Source organism: Anolis carolinensis, chromosome 3, assembly GCF_035594765.1.
Source record: "Anolis carolinensis isolate JA03-04 chromosome 3, rAnoCar3.1.pri, whole genome shotgun sequence".
In the NCBI taxonomy this organism is placed as follows: Eukaryota; Metazoa; Chordata; class Lepidosauria; order Squamata; family Dactyloidae; genus Anolis; species Anolis carolinensis.
The window spans coordinates 203070775-203092385 of NC_085843.1; the positions used below are offsets into that span (position 1 = coordinate 203070775).

The 21611-nt window shown below is 38.1% G+C and overlaps 1 protein-coding gene across 18 annotated transcripts in view; it reads left to right on the forward strand.

Annotated features, from left to right (window-relative positions):
- Positions 1–304: 304 nt before the first annotated feature.
- Positions 305–21611, forward strand: part of jakmip3 (Janus kinase and microtubule interacting protein 3) — a 166807-nt gene continuing 145500 nt past the window's right edge. For 7 of the 18 annotated variants that reach the window (XM_003218564.4, XM_016992205.2, XM_016992206.2 and 4 more), the window contains exon 1: positions 308–989. The gene's annotated coding sequence lies outside the window, so the exon portion shown is untranslated. Of the gene's footprint in view, positions 990–21611 lie in introns of all 18 variants that reach the window. The other 11 variants (XM_008106706.3, XM_008106708.3, XM_062976091.1 and 8 more) reach the window with 5 other exon arrangements.

Here is a 21611-nt window from a genome sequence, read left to right on the forward strand (position 1 = left end):
TTCTTGGCAGGGGGTTGGACTGGATGGCCCAGGAGGTCTTTTCCAACTCTACTATTCTATGATTCTATGATTCTAATCTTACAGTGTAGATACACCTTAAGGTTCTCTAAAGAAGCAGTGTGGATACATCCTAGGAAATGCTCAGCTTTCCGGTGCCAGCATCCTTTCAGCCCAATTGCTTCTTGACAAGGAAAGGATGAGAGAAATCTCAGTAACCTTGGCAACGCACCACCCTTTCCTAGGATGCTGGAGAGGAAAGCATCCCCTCCCTTTCACACACACACACAGACATTTAAATCCTCCCAAGCAAACAAGTCACTGCAAAAACCCCTCCAGCCTCCAAGGGGGGTGAGATTGCAGAGGGCTTTGGTGCCTGTTCCTTGGAGAGGCAGAGCTTGGGTTCCCTTCGGTGCCATCACCTCCCATGACGTGCCTCCTGCTCTCTCTGCAGTGTCCCTGCAATGGCTGAGGGGCGGCTCTTGGATGCTGGCAGTGAGCTCATTTTCCCAGGAGGGAGAGGCAAGTCAACCTGAAGCACATCCCCTCGGCAACTGCTGCATCCTCCCTGTGAAATTCCTCTCTTGCTCTTTCCCTCAATAATAGACACTCTCCACTTTCTGGGTGTGTGCATGGTGAGCAGATTTTCTTCAACCCCTGCATGGTTGATTCCAGCCCCTTCTCCTCCCTCCTCCCGTATTTCCCTCCTCCTCCTCCTCCCCTGGAATAGTTTCATGCATCTCTCTCTGCTCTCTCCACTCTCCAAAGGATACGGCAGCAGGGATGGAGTGGACTTTCTGATTTTTCTCATGAATTGTGAGCTGCTTGGGATTGCAAATGGCACAACAGACCCCAAATATGCCCTTTTAAATCTGTCTGCTAGGAACAACCTACAGGTTTCAGAATGAAGCCTACCGCAAGACCAGGAACTGGACTATCTTTGGGTAAAGCCGACCGGCAGCATTTCCATCATGATGGAGCATGCCTGTAAGGTTAGTTTCCCTGCATTCCCTTATTTTCTGCATTGAAATGGGATCGGTGCCTTTGCACACAGTTATATAACAGCTTGCCTAGGCGTTTTAAAGCGATCCATTGCCAAAATCTGTTTTGCTTATGGCACCGGGCATCATTTTTTTTCTAGGTCTGATAGCTGGATTATTAAATAGATAGAGATGTTGTTCCTTGATTATGATGGTGATGATGATGATTGGAAAAGAGAAGGCCTTGCCAATTTTGTGGCACTATATTCTATTGCATAAGGTAGCAAGCACCCATCTTGATTCGGATACTTCAGAGAGCATTGGATTGAGCTAAACTGCTGCCGATACAAGGCTCTTCTGTACATTATTTAGCACAGGCATTATATTCTACATGACCCCAGGCTCTTCTAAGTTGTGGTGAACTCTTGTTTCCCTGGACAATTCTGACATCACTTCAATTTGTTATATGAACAATGGGTTTTTATCACAAGTTAAAAGGAAATTTCGCATATTCGTGCCATGTATTCTCTTGTGTGTTACAAATATAACACTAATGGATAAGAGCAGCTAGTTTAAAATTCAGATGGAACTTGAAGCATTAAGATGGTAAATCTGAATTGTATTGCTGCCAGCAATCCTTGTACAATAGGGCCTTAGATATTTGCAACTCTCAGGGATTCACTTGGAAGAATAGGATTGTGTCCTTGGATTTGCGTTTCTGATGTATCATTTTGGCCTACATGCCTTAAGTTGCATGTTGTTACTGACACTTGTGTTGGACTTTCAAGGAAGGCTTGTGGGCAGTGTGTGTGTGTGTGTGTGAAGAAACTGTAAGGAAGGGAAGCATGTAGGAAGAAATTATCACTTTGCAACTTAGCTGTTGTTCATTTCATAACAGACTTCTTAAGCATCTGTTAGGAAACCAACGACCACATTTACAAGATGACCAATCTATTTGAAAAAATTGAAAGTGTGAGCCAGAAAATCAAGCTCCAGCAATATTAAGACTCAATAAATTCAGTAGGAGTTACTTACAAGTTGGAGTAATTGTAATTGATGGGAAAATATAGGTAGAAATTTTGTTTCTATTTCAACTTATCTGGGTGTTGATGTAAGTGGATTATTGTTTGAAGATTCCTTCTTTTGAGCAAGAATTTATGTTTGCTTCTTAACCCTCCCTAAAGTGCATTTAATTTTAGTAAACACTTCAGTTTTTTAATTCAGTAAATTTAAATTTCCAGCATAAGCAACCTCAGTAAAAATTTGCTATGAGTGAAGAGAATATTTTGAAAGCTCAGCTTTTCCTGTTTATACCAATAGATAACATTTTATTTAGAGAAAATAGGATTTGCTTCCAGAATAACCTTTTGATGATAACTGAAAGGACCCTATAGAAAATGAATGGATTACTAACAGCAACAGCATTGTGTAGGTTCCTGAAATATCAATCTTACAAAAAGAGATAAAATCTGGCATTCTTTGTACAACCATGGTTCTGTTTTACAAACAGCCAAGTAGCATAACTTCCATATTCTATTTAGCTGATAAATTATTATCTCTTTTTATCTTGATATTATGTATCATCCTCAATGGGTATCTTCTGATATAACAGACATTTTAACACAGAGTGCCTGTAATGGTAACATAGTGCAAAGGCTGATGGTAAATTTTACTAGAACTATTGCTGCAATGTCGATTTTGTGCTGGCACAAATCAACTTGAGATTATTTAATATAAAGATCATGATGCAAAGAACAATGTGAAGATCCATAGTAGTATAGACTCCCACTGGTTATGTGATTGAAAACTAATTAGTTGAATCTCATTTGTTCATTATTACACAAAATTAACAATGTATGCTGATGACACTGTATATCATTAGATGATGAACATTTCATTTATTCTTATTTCTGATTCTACAAACCATTTCATTTTTGTTCCAACTTCCAGAAGAAGCTTTTTTTTTTTTGCACTTTGCTTAAATATACAGAATAGGTATCAGTTGTTTAAAATTGGGAATTATCCTCTCTCAAAAGATATTTACATATATTTTATTATGAGTTACAGTTCTATCGTGCCTTTGCTCCAGTTAGTGCAAGACAATCAATAATGGCTTTCCTGATCACACTTTATCATTACAACTACCTTTTCAGGCCGGTCAACCTCAGAGCGTGTGTCTAGATCAGAGTTTCTCAAACTGTGCTTCTCCAGATGTTTTGGACTCCCACAATTCCTAACATCTGGTAAGTTGGTTGGGTTTTTGTGGGAGCTGAAGTGCAAAACACATGGAGGAGCACAGTTCGAGAAACACTAATCTAGCTCAGTGGATCTCAACCTGTGTGACCCCATATGTTTTGGCTTACACTCCCAGAAATCCCAGCCAGTTTACCAGCTCTTAGGATGTGTGGAAGTTGAAAGCCAAAACATCTGGGGACCCACAGGTTGAGAACCACTGGTCTAGCTGGAGCAGTGGTTCCCAACATTTGGGCCTTCAGGTGTTTTGGATTTCAATTCCCAGAAATCCCAGCCAGCTTACCAGCTGTTAGGAATTGTGGGAACTGAAGTCCAAAACACCTGGAGGCCCAAAGGTTGGGAACCACTGAGCTGGAGGATATCCTATGAGTTTCATGGCTATTTATTTATTTATTTACTACTTTTATATCCCACCCTTCTCACCCCAGAGGGGGACTCAGAGCGGCCTTGCAGAAAGGCAGTAATTTGATGTCATAAACATACATACAGTAAAAATAAACATATACACTAAAACCAAAAATCAAACAACAATATTAAAAACAATTATTAAGATCACGTCATCCAAACTCAAGATCCAAGGCCGTTCCATTAGTCATTTCACTATTCCATATACACGTATTGCACTAACTTGCTAGCCAAAAGCTTGGTCCCATAACCACTTTTTTTACTTTGTTCCTGAAGGTCAGGAGGGAGAGGGGTGCTTTGATTTCACTGGGAAGGGAGTTCCACAGCTGAGAGACCACCACGGAGAAGGCCCTGTCTCTTCTCCCCACCTGCGAATGAGGTGGGACCGAGAGGAGGGCCTCCCCAAAAGATCTTAACCTCCAAGGTGGATCATAGAGGGAAATAGGTTCAGACATTGCACTCAAATGAACAACTGTTATTGAGAAGAATATGTTCATCTCTCCACATTTGCAGGTTTTACTTTTACAGATTTAATTATTTGTGTATTTGATTAAGATGATCTCCCTGGGATTTTCTAGGTCCTCCAATGCAATTCTATGGTCAGCTTCCAGCAAAATAGATCATAGAGCCATAGTAGAGGCCTTAGAAATTCCTAACCTCCATAAACATGTATTTATTTGCTATATGGAGGTGTAATACATGCCACTATCACTTCCTAAACTAAAAGCACATCAGTTTGGCTATGTAGAGATTTGACCCTTTATTTTTCAAGGCCTATTCTAGCAGCATAAGTACTACATCACTGGTTTGGATTCATTCATTTATTCCAATATCTTATGTAGTACATTTCCCTTGCCACAACTATAAAAGAAAGAAATTAGTTGCATTTCACCTGCCCCAGATATAATTTTAAAAATTATTTTAATGGACATATATTCTCCCTTTCATTTACTTGCCCACATCTTTCTATACTGAGAAGCAACATCCAAAAAAGCCTTATCCCCTGGCTAGAATTTATGTTCCTTATACGAGTGGCCTTCTATAAACTTGACTTAACATTCTATTGAACTCTTTAGTCAGAAAATGTAATATCCTCCAAAGTATCTGGAAAATAGAAATATGCTCTCGCCCACTTTTGAATGGTCACTAAGATCTCATTACTCATGTTATGTTCCAGTTATTTATTTATTTATTTATATTATCAGATAAATAACTACAGTTGTAATGTATTTAAAAACACAGAGTTAAAAACTTGGCAATATACTAAATGTCCTTTGACCAGCAACTGGCCACTGGTGTTGCTACAAGAAGGTTCTCCATTGTGCATGTGGCAGGGCTCAGACTGCATTGTAATAGGTGGTCTGTGGTTTGCTCTTCACACTTGCATGTCGAGGACCCCACTTTGTGACCCCATTTCTTAAGGTTGGCTCTGCATCTCGTGGTGCCAGAGCATAGTCGGTTCAGCGCCTTCCAAGTTGCCCAGTCTTCTGTGTGTCTAGGAGGGAGTCTCTCATTCCGTATCAGCAATGGCTTAATGTTCTGGGTTTTAGCCTGCCACTTTTGGACCCTTGCTTGCTGAGGTGTTCCTGCAAGTATGTCTTGTGATGAGTTTCCCTTGACTTTACCAAAAGTCAGAAATGACTTGAAGGCACACCACAATACCAACATGGAAAGGCTGGTGCAGACTTCCACTAGTAACACTGCCTTGAAAATGAAAGAGCAATATTAAGAGGCTAAAAGGTTGTGTGTTGATAACTATATACTCCATTAACTTCTTGTAAAGATGTTTACTTGGCTGTCCATTTGTTATTTTATGTCTTATAAAATGCTCCCAAGCTTTTCTTTATAAAAAAACTAATTAAATAAACATTTGACATCTCATTTTATTGATATGCAAACTATACCAGGCTTTTTTTTATTAGAACAGAAGCTGAAATAATTTTTTAAAAAGGATCCTATTCCATTTTTATTATTCTTATTTAATGTTTATTGATTCTGGAGTCTGTATTATTGCCTGGTCACGTACAGCATCGTACAGCATCACTTCCAAGTGTATTCTCCCCCTCTACGTACTCCAGCATGTTTCAGATTTGGGCAACAAGCTTTAGGCCCCGCGTTTCACAATGAATTTGCTTTCTTCATTCTCACTAGACACAAAAAAACATACAGTTGTCAAACTTGATAAACATCCACAGAGACAAAGAAAGATAGAAGAAATAGGGGCCAATAGGAGAGAATAAAATGGAGAGCAGGTCCTTCAATGCTCAATTTAAAATTCCATTGTTTTTGCACCTTTCACATAATAAATCTGTTTATCCTTTTTGTGGTTCTTGCTGCATTTGAAAGAGAGATTGAATATTTTGTATTACAAACATGGCAATGATGTTTGAGAGAAGACAACAAACACACCTTCTGATAATACTTGTTGATACTGGCTATGGAATTTTGGATAATATGTGTGTGTGTACGTGTGTGTGTACACACACACACACACACACATACACACACACACACACCATTGCTCCGTTTTTTGAACTAATCCTTGAGTGAATTGGCTCCCTCAGATGGGAAATGGGTTTTAGGAGTCTTTGCAAACATTGTGGCAATTTATGTAGATTTTCTAAAGCTGCAAATTAAATTAAAATATTTTCTTGAAAAAAAATCTATACATATCTAACCACATTTAAAGCATCCACATTTCTTACCAGTAGAAGTTCAAAGCGCAGTTTGGGAATGACTCAAGATGTTAAAAACAATTGAAAACTGGCAGAATTCCCAATGGTGCTTAGTAACTGCATCTTTTCCTGACCAGCTGAGTGTGAATGGTTCCCCCGGGAATGTGATATATTATTGATTACTGTAGGAAAATTCTTTTTTTAAAAAGAAAATCCATTTGCAGTTGCCATTGTGAAATCACCTTACATTGCACATATTGCTTCAATGCAATGCCAATTCAACAGCCTTTTCTTTTTGATTATGGCTTCAATAAGATTAATATGATATGTGGTCCTGCAACATGACTGTCTCCTCAAGCCAAATTGCCTGGCAAGCCAAGATTAATGCTTAGCTGTTTTTATATCATGTTTCTGTGCTTCTTGGGTGGCAAGACAGAGCTTTGACTGGATCCAGCCAAGCTCTCCTTGAGTACAGTAGAGTCTCACTTATCCAAGCTAAACGGGCCGGCAGAAGCTTGGATAAGCGAATATCTTGGATAATAAGGAGGGATTAAGGAAAAGCCTATTAAACATCAAATTAGGTTATGATTTTACACATTAAGCACCAAAACATCATGTTAGACAACAAATTTGACAGAAAAAGTAGTTCAATATGCAGTAATGCTATGTAGTAATTACTATATTTACTAATTTAGCACCAAAATATCACAATATATTGCAAACATTGACTACAAAAACTGCTTGGATTATCCAGAAGCTTGGGTAAGCGAGGCTTGGATAAGTGAGACTCTACTGTATTTATGTCTCTGTGAAGGAGAGACCAAGTGGTTTGCACTGATAGATTAGTACCCATGCAAAGGATAACAGCATAACTCATTATTTCTTGGCACATTTACTAAAAGATCACGCTGTTATCAAAATACAGTAGAGTCTCACTTATCCAAAACTCACTTATCCACGGTTCTGAATTATCCAATGCATTTTTGTAGTCAATGTTTTCAATATATCATGATATTTTGGTGCTAAATTCGTAAATACAGTACTTACAACATAACATTACTGCATATTGAACTATATTTTCTGTCAAATTTGTTGTATAACATAATGTTTTGGTGCTTAATTTGTAAAATCATAACCTACTGATTTTACAAATTAAAACCTACCTACTGGAGGGCATTCATCTGGCACTGAAAATACAGTTTTCCTGGAAAGGGCCTTCCTCAAAGTAAGCATCCTTGGACCAATTAATTCTTTCTGGAAAGAGCATGCAAAAGTCTAGATGCCAAAAGCAGAGTCTTGCATCAAAACTCGCTTTGCGCTGATGGTATGTGTTGGGGATAGAAAAATACATCTGATCTCAACAGGAGAAATCATAAAGATCTTAAAAGGTGAAGACCAGAACTTCAAAGCAGGGATGGAAAATGTGGCATTCTAGATATATTGGACCACAGCACAATCAATCTCAAGCAGCATAGTCAGTAATCAAGGTTAATAGGACTTGTAATCCAATAATTTTTTTTACAGTTATCCGTGTTCATCCATGCTTTCAATTGTCATCCAAATAGACTGAAATCATTCGTATTAGGATGGGTGATATCTATTCCACACACAGTTACAAACAAGGGGTGCCTATGGATATAAGTTGTTCTCATTCGCTTCAGTGGCAATACTCCACATGCATTGTTTTCATGTGCGGAAGTGTTCCTTCCACTGAAAATGAACTCAAACCCCAGAAATGTGTGTCAAAGACATTGCCCTCCAGCTGCACAGCTTTCTTCAGCCCTAAGCAGCTTATCCAGTGGCCAAGAATTATGGGCTTTCCAATTGAACAACACCAGGAGATGAGCATTCCTTAGTACTGCTGTTCAGTAGTTTTGTGTTTTTATCAAATCTTTAGAGGGAATTATGACATGTTTCATTAAATGTTGAACCTTTGTTAGGGGGGCCAATTGTAATCTAAATCAAAAGCTATTGGGAGCTCTGCAACTTTATTGAAACCCGTCTCCATATACAGTAGAGTCTCACTTATCCAACGTAAACAGGCCGGCAGAATGTTGGATAAGAGAATATGTTGGAGAATATGTTGAATAAGGAGAGATTAAGAAAAAGCCTATTAAACATTAAATTAGGTTATGATTTTACAAATTAAGCACCAAAACATCATGTTATACAACAAATTTAACAGAAAAAGTAGTTAAATACATAGTAATGCTATGTAGTAATTACTGTATTTACAAATTTAGCACCAAAATATCATGATATATTGAAAACATTGACTACAAAAATGTGTTGGATAATCCAGAACGTTGGATAAGTGAGACTCTACTGTATCAGGTTACCTTACAGGATTCAGGAAATACACACCTGAAAATGAAAAAAAAAATCGATTGGACAAATCATTTTTCCTTACCCTACTGAGATAAATTGAAGCCCATTAGGTCTGAAAAACTAGCTCAACCTGCCAACATGTATCTTGTGGGACTTTAATGTATCAGCAAGCTGAATATAAGTCTTTCTTTGGGTCACATCTTCCTGGAGATATTTAAAGAGATGAGGTGCATACATTGAAACAGTGAAGATCTAGCCACAGTGTGTATACACATATATAACACAATTATGTTGGCTTTTAAAATGGCTTTTTACAAGAAAATATAGGGCAAAGGACTATTTTAACACACACTTCTGCCCACACACACTGTATTTCCAATCCAAAGCACACATGCATGAACACACACAGCTTTTTCTCTTGGAGATTCAAATCAGAGGGCAATGTTTTGTAAAAAGCCACCAGATTCTTTTAATCCTCATTAGTATTTTAATCACAAGTGTGGTATGAGAAGGAGGCTACTTAAAAGGAACAATAGAAACACCACTAAAATGTAAGAGAAGAAAACATTACATGTTGGAGTATTGCTCAAAGAGCTGGGTTCTTCAGAAATCTGGTAATTGAGTTATAAATGAAAATTGCTCAGAAATGCAAAATGAAGAACAAGGGCATCTGCCCAAGCCCTTTGGCAACCTGTTATAGATTTAGCACTTCCAATTCATCTTCTTTTTAAATCTCTTCTTTTGAAATCTGACCATCAGTCTTATTAGCCGGGATGTCAAGCTCATTATCATGGAGGGGCTCAGCTTTATGGTTGCCTTCAAAGGGCCATTGAATCCGTGGACGGATAATTTGTAGGCCAACTGTATTTTTTTTCCATAGCAATCAGTGCTCTTTAGGTTTTACCAAATGTTATTGAATGACAACTCCTGATGAGAGTTCTTATTATTATCTGCCGTGTGGCCTGGATATAATAGGAATTTCAATCCAACAGCACTTGTGGTTCTGAAGGTTGGGTTGCTGACCTGAAGGCTGCCAGGTTCGAATCCCACCCGGGGAGAGCGCGGATGAGCTCCCTCTATCAGCTTCAGCTCCATGCGGGAACATGAGAGAAGCCTCCCACAAGGATCGTAAAAACATCAAAACATCTGGGCGTCCCCTGGGCAACGTCCTTGCAGACAGCTAATTCTCTCACACCAGAAGCGGCTCAGGTTGCTTCTGACACACACAAAAAAATCTAAAGCCCTTTTGGGCAATGCTGGGTTCTGGATGTTTGAGGTCATGAGAGAAAGAAATGTATTGTACAGCACTAGGCTCAAACCTTGCCTTTGCTAAACAGCACAGGCGGAGACTGATTCAGTTTGGAAGCCTGTTAAGCTGAATCATATAAGAGTTCTAGCATCTTGAATTTTATTTATTTATTTATTCATTCATTCATTTATTGCAACTTTCTACCCCAACTTTCTCAACCCCAAAGGGGGACTCAAGGCGACTTTACAACATAGGCAACAATTCAATGCCTTTAAAAACAGTGTACAACAAAAAACATTTAAAATAGAGTTGTAAAATATAGTAGAGTCTCACTTACCCAACCTTCGCTTATCCAACGTTCTGGATTATCCAACACAGTCTGCTTCCCGCCCAGATTCACAGCTGTTTCTCTAGGCAGCAAGGATTGAACTTTTTACAGATTTAACTTCTGTGAAAAGTCAATTTTTTAATAGTCAATGTTTTTGTAGTCAATTGCGATGTTTTGCTGTTAAATTAATAAATACAGTAATTACTACATAATGTTAACATGTATTGAACTGCTTTTTCTGTCAATTTGTTGTAAAACATGTTTTGGTGCTTAATTTGTAAAATCATAACATAATCTGATGTTTAATAGGCTTTTCCTTAATCCCTCCTTATTATCCAACATTTTCACTTATCCAATGTTCTGCCTGCCCATTCATGTTGGATAAGTGAGACTCTACAACATAATAATTCATGTGATCCACAAATGTAGCCCAGACTGTTCCAGTAATCACTTGCACATCTTTTGTATCCATTATAGGGTGAAATGTTCTTGGTGGTTATTTTCTTCATGGGGTTCTACAGGATTTTACTTGTTTCATGTAGAAGGCAACTTGACCTGATCCTCATGATTATCCTTCTGTTTAGTTTTTCAACTGTTGTGATAAGAGTTGCATCAGTGCATCAAAATGCATGTTAAAATGTGCATTTCAGGATTAAATGTGTATGATATTATTAATTTTCATGCAGATTTTACAAACACACTCCATTAATGAAAAAAGACTGAATACATGCAGAATTGATACAATCTGAAGATAGTCTGATCTTTTTCTACATGTTACAAATGTGCCTCTTTGAAACTATTCACACTTTCTGTTTGTGGTAAAAAAAAAAGTTGACAAAATAAATACATAAACATGAAATAATTGAACTAGAGAGTTGGAAAAGGTTACAAGGGTTACCTAGTCCAACCACCTGCCATGCAGGACTACACAAATAAAATATTCCTGAAAGACGTTCATCCAACCTCTGAAGTCAGAGAGTCAACCAGTCTCTGTGGCAATACATGACACTGTTGGACATCTCTTACAGCAAAAACATTCTTCCCGATGTTTTACATGAAATACCTTTTCTTTTCATTTGAATCAATTTGTTGATATTCTAGTATTGGAGCAGCAAAAAACAAACTTGCTCCTATCTCTACCTGACTTCTCTTTGGGGTATCAAGTTACTTTTTCAATCTTCTCTTCTCCAAGCTAAACATAAGTTGTTCCTCATAAGGTTTGGTTTTCTTTCATCATCTTTACTGGCTGATACCAGATGAGAAACTCCCTCCTGGGCACACACAAGACTGAGCGACTTTGAAGATGCTGAACAGACTGCGCTCTGGCACCACAAAATGTAGAGCCAATTTTAGGAAATGGGGCTACAAAGTGGAGTCCACGACATGCGAGTGCGGAGGAGAGCAAACCACAGACCACTTACTTCATGCACAATGGAGGAGTTTCTTGTAGCAACACCATAGGCACTCCAAATGGACAGGTTCTGATCAAAGGAAATTTAGTACAATGCTAAGTTTTTAATTTTCTTTGTGGTTTTTCTGTAAATTATAACTGTATTCTCAATTCACTTTCGACATTATAAATAAATAAATAAATAATCTTGGTTCTTTTTCACTGGACAAGCTCCAACTTGTCAGTACTTTCTTGAACTATAGTGCCATGAAATGGACACTGTATTCCAAGTGAGGTCTGACCATAGCAGACTAAAGTATACTATCACTTCCCTCAATCTATTTAAGAAAAACAACACCAGAAAGAACTGGATTTTATTTTCTTTCACAGTTTTTGGAGCCTTAACATTTATCTGTCTTAAGAGCATTTTGGAGACAGGTGATTATGAGCCTCATCCTAACTGAAGGTAGTGGCCCAAAGGGACTAGGTAAATTGACACTAAGTCAACTAAAGTGCTGAATCCAAACCTGTTCCAGCCTAGAGTGCTAGAAATTATTTAGGGCTGACTTGATCTGGCCAACCTTTGTGCTAACAGAATGGCTATGTAGATGACCTGGAGAATGTTTGGGTCTGGTGTTAACACGGTTTCTCACTCAAGCCACCTCTTTTATGTCCCCTTTTTTCTTGTCTACTGGCAGATTTTAGCCAGCAGATTGCACTGTCAACAGATCTCTGACATCCTCTGGCAGAATAGGATTATGCTGGCAGAAGGACATTGTTTCATTTCAAAATATAAAGACTGTATACAGTATACCAAAATGCTCACTTAATGTGTTTATATGCCACTTTTGCTAACTGCATCTTTGGATGTCTTAAACAGGATTTTAGGAGAAGATAGGATGTTTGCTGCATGATCCATAAGGGCCTGCATTAAATTCATTTATTCAGAATATTTATACTCCATGTTCTAGTCACAACATTTTTCGGAGCAGCTTATAAACAGTTAATTTCTGAGTTACCGACCCCCAGGCAGACACATAAAGCAAAGGGATTACTTCTAGCAGATAGTGGTGGTTCTTCTCTCCTTTGAGGTGAGGGCAGTGGCAGTTGGGATTGAGAATGGGTGTTTAATTTATCTCCAGGCCTAGAGTCCTCGTGGACAACAAGTTAAACATGAGCCAACAATGTGATGCGGCAGCTAAAAAAGCCAACGAGATTCTGGCCTGCATCAATAGGGGAATAGCGTCTAGATCCAGGGAAGTCATGCTCCCCCTCTATTCTGCCTTGGTCAGACCACACCTGGAATACTGTGTCCAATTTTGGGCACCGCAGTTGAAGGGAGATGTTGACAAGCTGGAAAGCGTCCAGAGGAGGGCGACTAAAATGATTAAGGGTCTGGAGAACAAGCCCTATGAGGAGCGGCTTAAAGAGCTGGGCATGTTTAGCCTGCAGAAGAGAAGGCTGAGAGGAGACATGATAGCCATGTACAAATACGTGAAGGGAAGTCATAGGGAGGAGGGAGCAAGCTTGTTTTCTGCTGCCCTGCAGACTAGGACGCGGAACAATGGCTTCAAACTACAGGAAAGGAGATTCCACCTGAACATCAGGAAGAACTTCCTCACTGTGAGAGCTGTTCGACAGTGGAACTCTCTCCCGCAGGCCGTGGTGGAGGCTCCTTCTTTGGAGGCTTTTAAGCAGAGGCTGGATGGCCATCTGTCGGGGGTGCTTTGAATGCAATTTCCTGCTTCTTGGCAGAGGATTGGACTGGATGGCCCATGAGGTCTCTTCCAACTCTACTATTCTATGATTCTATGATTCTATATGATGGAATCATAACTCTTCCTCCAAGGCCAGAGTGGTGGCTGTTTGCATGGATGGATGGATGGTCTTTCACCTGCCTCTGGGCCAGGCGTGATGCAAGCAGTACCTTTTCTTCTCTCCATTTGAGGCAAGAGCAGTGGCATTTGGGATGGATGGAGGGCTTTTCATCTGCTTCTGGGCCTAGAAATGATGGAACCATGCCTGCCTCTTTTTCTCCCCTGCAGTGGCAGTTGGTATGGAGGGATAATAACAACAAAAAGGATCTACCGTATATACTCAAATATAAGCCAACCCAAATATAAGCCAATGCACCTAATTTTACCACAAAAAACTGGGATAACTTATCAACCTGAGTATAAGCCGAGGGTGGGAAATGAAGCAATTACTGGTAAATTTTAAAATAAAAATAGATACCAATAAAATTACATTAATCGAGGCATCAGTAAGTTAAATAATCTATATATATGGATACAGATATGCAGGTACATGGGTCTATATGTATATAGGATTTGCAAAGACCTGCAAACATATGAGGGGGAAAATCATATATAAAATTAATGTATATAGATAGATAGATAGATAGATAGATACAGATATATAAATAGATAGGGATTGCAAATGCATGCAGGGGGTTAATGCCTGTATATCTGTAGGAGAGTTTAACAAATATTTCAGGGGGAAATGCTTTTATAAGATTAATGGATATATATTTTTCTTCTTCCTTACGTGCAAGGGTGTCTTTCCTTTTTCAAAACATTCCCTTGCTTAAGAGTGAGGGAGGCTTTGCAAAAGAAAACACACTGATAAGGGAGGATAAGAGAGAAATATATCATATATTGCAAGCAATGGCCTCCAGGTTCTGTTGCCCGGCCCATTATAAGCTGAAGGAAGCTTTTTCAGCTCAGAAAAAGGGCTGAAAAACTCAGCTTATCTTCGAGTATATATGGTAATAAGGATTTTTGTTATTGTGAAATCCTATGGAAGTGAAAACATCTTTTTTTCCTCTAGGATCTCAACTATTTTATTGTGAATCATGGCAGAAGATGCTATCACAACCTCAAATGGTTAGCAGACAGGGTTGCCTTGCTTGTTGGCATGTCTGCTCTTGTTTGGCATTGTACCCTTACAGAAGAGGCAGTGCCACATTCTGTTCTGGTACTGTAATGAAGCTCAGTTTGCCTTCTAAGAATAGGCCCTACTCAATAAAGAGGAGATGATTGATTCTAGAGCAGGCATGGGCAAACTTCGGCCCTCCAGTTGTTTTGGACTTCAACTCCCACAATTCCTAACAGCTGGTAAGCTGGCTGGGATTTCTGGGAGTTGAACTCCAAAACACCTGGAGGGCCGAAGTTTGCCCATGTCTGCTCTAGAGAATGTGAGAGAGGCATTCTCAGTGCTTCATTTACCAAATTGAAGCCCTCTTTTGCTAAAGAAATTCTTTCAAAGTAAACTCTGAAGACAGTTTCAAACATTACCATTGAAAGAGACTTTCTGTTTCATAAAAACAGATACTAAATCAGCATAACTTATGCCCCATTCTCATCTTTGGTCTACACAGCTTTCTCCTTCTCCCCGTTCTATCTTTTTTTTTTCTTCCCTTTTATTGAGGCAGAATAGTTGATGCAACTGCAGTGCCAGGCAAGGATCCTTCTGTCTTGCTTTCTAGCAGCCATGCAAGGGCTGGGGAAGTCATGATCTTTTGCCATACTGCTTCAAATTCAGCTGTAATTCCAGGAAGACTGTACAACTTAGACATCATTCAAGTGGAAATTCTGCACAATTCCTTATGCCATGTTGAGAGAGGACATATATTCCAACTGTCCCAATTTGGCAGAAACTGTTCTGATTAATCCTGTCATTGCCCTTTGTCAGCTGATTATAAAAAATCCCAGTTTCTCTGTTCCTCCCATTTTCATACTTTGGTCTCAGCTTTCTTTAATTGCTGTAAAATGAGTTCCAGCTACAAAAAGTAGCATGTGCTCAGTTAACTCAGCAGGGAGATGGGCAGGAATGGTCAGAATCTTGTCATTTCCTATAGACTTGATCAAAAGCAAACTATTATATCCTCTTCTGGCTTGCCTCTTCAATAAGTTTTGACATCTTGACACATTCTGTTGCTGTTTGGCCACATGTATACTGGGTTTCAACTGTGAAATGATAGCAGATATGAAGGTCAGAAGAAGCATCCTTCTCAAGTTATGGGAGAAGAACTCAAGAGTGGCTCAGAAACACAACTAGCCTTTTGAGAAATAACCTAGGAAAAGTTTGTGTTTGGTGTGATTTTTTTTATAATCCACTGTTTCTTTGATGGATTGGAAGACAAGAAATTGAGTAAAGGCTAGAGAACCACCCCCCCCCCCCCCAGCCCTCTACTCAAACAGTTTTGCAATGCCCTCTTTCACTTATTACTTTTTTTTTTGATGCTAGTCCCACTTGGCTCGTATATGTCAGCATCTTTTTGTTTATTTTTTAAAACTGTATTTTAATTTCATAAATTGTGATTACCAATCTCCTGGAGAGAGTGAAGCTCCTGGAGTGAGAGAAGAACACATTGCCACAATGTGTATTACAATTATTAGTGACTTTGACATGCCCAAGGGACCACTTTGCCTTCAAATCTGTTCTTTAACCCAGGTTGCTCTGGGGCAATCTTGTGTGATGCTGAGTTTCAACAAATGTGTGTACTCTTACTGTATTGAATTGAACAGTTGATATTCTGCTCAGCCTTTCCATAAAATTTATGCAAAGAGATTCTCATCGATAGCACAACACAGCACCACAACAGGATGCTTCCGCGTATGTGGTCCATGTCTCCTAGCAACTGCAGCCATTCAGATACAGAAGGCTTTAAATATTCAGTAATGTTATTTTTTTTCCTGGCACTGAAATGGCAAAGTGGTTGCACTATGTGTGCTTTACAAGCTTTTGTTTCCAGTCCTTTTAAGGGGGTTCAAAGAAGAAGAAAGAGAGAGAAAGAAAATGAAAAGAAAAAGAAGCAATTCATAAATGTTACTGGGAGTTGCAGTGGGAGGAGAAATAAAGTAAATACTGTTGTGGAAATGTTGATCATTTTAGAATCTAATCAGATTTGTGAAGGAAAGTAATCTCAACCATGTTAAATATACTATGTATAGTGATTGCAGGTAATATTGTTTGTATTTTGAAATTGAATTAATAATTTTGGGAAGAACGCAATACAGGTTTGTATTAGTCTGATGGGGTTAGGGGTGTATAACTTTGTTTTCCACAACATAACACAGAGGAAAGTTCACCTAAGACAGTCGATTTCCAAAGGATTTAGGACTATAATCCAGCAATTACTTGGGTTGAAGCACTATTGAACTCATTGGACTGTATTGCAGTATAAATATGCACATTATTGTACTGTACTTTTGCATCTCACTGTGGCACTGAAAGTATGCCAGGTATAAGTTAGAGACCACATTGCTGTACAAATAATGAAATCATCTTCAAAGTTTGATGTTGGTATACTAAATAATGGCTTTATATACAAGGCATTGTTTCCATAACAGCAGTGTGCTCATTATACTATCATAACCAAAGGGTAATAGTCTTGGCTCATATTGGGAAGATGATTTACAGGGGAAGATAAAGCTATTTTTGGGAGTCTGCATGATTAAACTAAATGGGGCTAATTTCTGAGTATACTTGTTTAGGGTCAGACCACTGACAGAAACTTCAAAATGTATTAAATCAGTTTGGTAGAAATGGTAGAATAGTCACTTTTTTCTTTATAAATGTCTGAAGTAGATAAGAAGGTGGCACCAACCTATTGAAAACAGTATTTAAAATGTTTGAAAGCTGTATTGAATATGATAGTGAGAGAACCAATATGATGTATTGGTTTGAGCATTGGACTATGACTCTGCACCAGGGTTCAAATCTTCACTTGGCCAAGAAAACCCACTGGATGACCCTTGCCAAGTCTCACTCACTTAACATCAGAGGAAAGCAAAGGCAAACTCTGGACAAATTTCATCAGTCTTGCGATAAGTTCTCCTTACAGCTGCAGAAGTCAGTAACTTGAAGACACATCATAACACAACAGTATGGAAAGTATATTCCTCAATGTGCCATTGACGACATGGCACTATGAAGTTACTATCACTTACTTATTCTATGAAGTACCCATAATAGCAGTAGGTTGCACATTTCTTTTCAATAGTGTTAGTTGGCTCAAATATCTGAAACCTTAAGCAGACACATTGTGAGATGAAAATTTAAGGTAGGTACTTTGCCAGTGACAACCATGGGGGAAGAAGAGGAGTGGGAGCAACAATACTTGATGAGGACATAACAAATACATATATGACTTACAACTGGAAGGGATGAATGTCCATCATCTTCCCAACAGTTTCTTATGTGTAGGGGGGCCTCTGGCTAGTAGCTGTTCCATCACTATGCTGCCCTGTACCCTTTTATATAGTCAAAGAACATTCACCATTACCCTGGGCCTCCCTTCAGTACCCTGAAGCATTGAGCTCTCATCTCCGTTAGTCTTTGCTGACATGGGTCAGCAAAATGAAGCACTGACTTTGAAAAATGCTAATGCTCTGCAGTAGGAGAGACACTTAGCCTCAAGGCAAGAGGAGATTTGAATCAGTCCGTGGTATTCAAACGAATAGCCAACTCCTGTAGGGAAAAGGTTCGCAAGGCTAAAGCGCAAAACGAGCTCAGGCTTGCCAGAGACATTAAAAACAATAAAAAGGGCTTCTTTGCTTACGTCAGTAGGAAAAGGAAGAACAAGGAGGTGATAGGGCCTCTGAGAGGAGAAGATGGAGAAATTCTGACAGGGGATAGGGAAAAGGCAGAACTATTTAATGCCTTCTTTGCCTCAGTCTTCTCACAAAAAGAAAGCCAGCCTCAACTTCCACAACATGGAGTGGATGAAGGATTGGGGGAAATCCAACCCCAAACAGGAAAAGAAGTCATCCAGGAATACCTGGCTGCTCTAAATGAATTTAAGTCTCCAAGGCCGGATCAACTACACCCAAGAGTATTGAAGGAACTAGCGAAAGTTATTTTGGAACCACTGGCAATCATTTTTGAGAGTTCTTGGAGAATGGGAGAAATCCCAACAGATTGGAGGAGGGTAAATGTGGTCCCTATCTTCAAGAAGGGAAAAAAAGGATGACCCAAACAATTACCGTCCATTTAGTCTCATGTCGATATCAGGCAAGATTCTGGAAAAGATCATTAAGGAAGTGGTCTGCAAACACTTAGAAACAAATGCTGTAATTGCTAATAGTCAACACGGATTTACAAAAAACAAATCATGCCACACTAATCTGATCTTTTTTTCAATATAGTTACATGTTAGGTAGATGCAGGGAATGCCGTGGATGTAGCTGTGAGAGCTGTTCGGCAGTGGAACTCTCTCCCCCGGACTGTGGTGGAGGCTCCTTCTTTGGAGGCTTTTAAGCAGAGGCTGGATGGCCACCTGTCGGGGGTGCTTTGAATGAGATTTTCCTGCTTCTTGCAGGGGGTTGGACTGGATGGCCCGTGAGGTCTCTTTCAACTCTACGATTCTATGATTCTATGTTTGCTATTACACATACAAGAAAGGTACAGAAGTGTTCTCTCTTTCTTGCTGATATTTATTGTAATTTCAAGTTGCAGTGTAGCTCATGCCCCATTCTAGAAGACATTCTTTTTTGTTAATTTATTTGGGTCAAATGAATAGAGTATAACATAACCACTTTTCTTCATGAAGAAGTTTAAAAGATAACATAGACAACATATGGTATATATATATTAACAATTTAACAAAAAGGAAATTTAAAAAATCTTATGTAATTGCCCTCGTCACCTATTTGTATCCATCCCTTTTCCATTGTTTTCTCCTTCCCCCTCCTGTTCACCCCCCTCCCTCTGGGAATAGTCGGACATTTCCTTTATCATTCATTCTGTTTGTTGGATCATAAGGATAGTCCAGTTTCTAATATTTTCTGTAATTCTTTTCATTGGCTATCTGTTTTTCCCATTTCTCTTCCCATTTCCCCATAGGGTATCCATTGGTATATTTATTTTTCCTATCCATAATGTAATTTTTTGAGTTTTCAAACTTTATTGAATGAAAACAATCAATTTAAAAGAAAATATATTAACATTTACATTAAGAGACATTTTTCATATTAACATTGTCATTCCCTTTATAAAGCAAAACAAAACTATAGTAAGTTATAGTTTCCATTTAGACATATCATGACCCATTAGATATAGCTGTGTAAATTCAGAAGAGACTAACACTATGGTGAAAGATGGAATATGATAAGAAATGTTGTATTAATTTCCAGGGTTTCATTGCAATTAGAGCATCTGTATTTTTTTATTTTGAAATAAATTTTATTAGACGTTTTCATTAAGATAAAAAGAAAAAATATGGGGGAAATGGGGAAGGTTAGAAGGAAAGGGAAGAGAAAAATAAAAATAAAGAGAAAAATGATAACAAAAATATTGTTGACTTCCAATACTCTTCATTGTGATGTATATTCCATAAAAAATATCTGTTTCATGTAGCCTTTCCTCCTTTGGCATTTTAAGTTCCCTGGAGAACATGTGCCCATTTTTCTTCCTGCTTTAAAGCATTATTTTATTTTTTTCTTGTTTCATAAAGTCTGTCAATAAAGTCCAATTCATTTCCTTTTTAGATTTTTTTGGCCTATATCTAGTAAGTTTTCGCCATGTTACAACTCCACCACATATGAAAAAAGTGCCAATTTCCATGCCACATTTCCAACACTTTGCATTCATATTCTTGTTACATTTTACTAATTTACTTGGGGTGATATACCAGTTTTGTTTAATATCATATGCATAGGTGTATTTTAATTTAGTGTTCCAAATCTTCTCCCATTCTTCTAATCCAATTGTGGGACCACTTCACCATACATTCCTTGACAATTTCTGTTTCTGTTGACCATTCCAGCAGTATCTTGTATAGTTTCGTAATTAATTTGTTTTGTGTCTTTATTACCTTGTCCCATTACGTTTCTTATTCCACAAATCCTCTCTTCTTATCTTTATTATAATATTCTCTCATTTGCATATACTGGAACCAAGATTTTTTTTCTGTAGCAAATTCAATTCTTCCTGTGTTTTCAGCACAAAGTTCCTGTCTTGTCTTCTTTATATTTCTTTATATGTAAGCCAATTCTCTCCTCCTATTTCCTGTCTCTGGCGTGCTTACAAGGGTGCAATCCATAGAGGAGTCTTAGAGTAAAATCTATCTTTGTATCTCTCCCAGATTTTAATTAGTGCTGTTCTTATGAAATGATTGCTATAGATATGCATGCCATCCCTGTCTCAAGTTGTGATCCTCCAGTGTCAATAGTTTTATTTTTTCCAGCGTTGTCCATTCTTTTAACCAGTCTACCCACTTTCTTAATAATAAAGTTTAAAATTGTAGAGCCCAAAGATCCCTCTCTTCTTTTCATCTGCTGATTCCTTAGGATAGGTATTGTTTGAAATAGAGCATTTTTGACAATATATTCATTTTAATTGACGCTATTCTTCCCATTAATGACAATTTCAGGTGTTTCCAATTCTCTAAATCTTTTCTGATTTCTTTCCATTTAAATTCATAATTATTAGTAAGAGTTGAGGGTTTATTGCAGTTATGTTTATTCCCAAATATTTAATTACTTTTTGTATTCTTGTACTTTCCAATAGTTTTTCCTGTCTTGGTTTGGACATATTTTTGTTAGTATCATTGTTGTTTTTTTTCTTATTCATTTTAAATCCTGACAATCTTCTAAATTGTTCTATTTTCTTTAACCAATTTTGTCTATTTTCAAAGGGAGTTTCAACTATACACATTACACCATCTACAAATACCCAGATTTTATAATTTTCTTGTTTAATCTTTGTTACAGTCAGGTTATTATCTTCTCTTATTTCCTTTAATAAAATTTCCATTGAGAATATGAAAAGTAGAGGAGATATTGGGCAACCTTGTCTTGTTCCTTTACATATATCTATATTTTTGCTGATTGATCATTTATTTTTATTTTTTCCTTGTTGTTGATTATAAATTGATTTAATTGCATTTATAAATAGATAGCCCATATCTAATTCCAATAATAATAATAGTATAAAAATCCCAGTTTAACCTATCAAATGCCTTTTCTGCGTCAAGTGCTATCAATGCTAATTCCTTTTGGTT